The sequence below is a fragment of the Xiphophorus hellerii genome, chromosome 19, assembly GCF_003331165.1.
Source record: "Xiphophorus hellerii strain 12219 chromosome 19, Xiphophorus_hellerii-4.1, whole genome shotgun sequence".
NCBI classification, from domain to species: domain Eukaryota; kingdom Metazoa; phylum Chordata; class Actinopteri; order Cyprinodontiformes; family Poeciliidae; genus Xiphophorus; species Xiphophorus hellerii.
The window spans coordinates 6,435,015-6,435,406 of NC_045690.1; positions in this window are offsets into that span (position 1 = coordinate 6,435,015).

The window sequence follows — 392 nt, forward strand, 5'->3', positions numbered from 1 at the left end:
TCTCTTTCGTCGTCGCTATGTACAATCCAGCTGATTGGTGCGCCACTGCCCCCTACTGGCCTCATTTTTATTTTTAGAAAGAAAACAATGCAACAGGAAACACTTCACAAAAAATATAATGTAATTTAACTTGTATAACTGAGCAGATTAAAGGAGATGTTAAATTAAAAGAGAGCTTTAAATAAATTGTATTTTGGTACAACACAACCTTACAAAGTTATTTTACTTTAAAAAGTGTTGAAGTAAATAATTATTACCGTATATTTAACCCTTAACAAATGAACCAACTTTTATCATATTTAAAGTGAAATGCCCTTTGATCTAGTTCTGAAACTCCTTCCAAAAAATATTCATAACGTTTCAAGGGAAATTTTTTTTTGTTTTTGCTCACA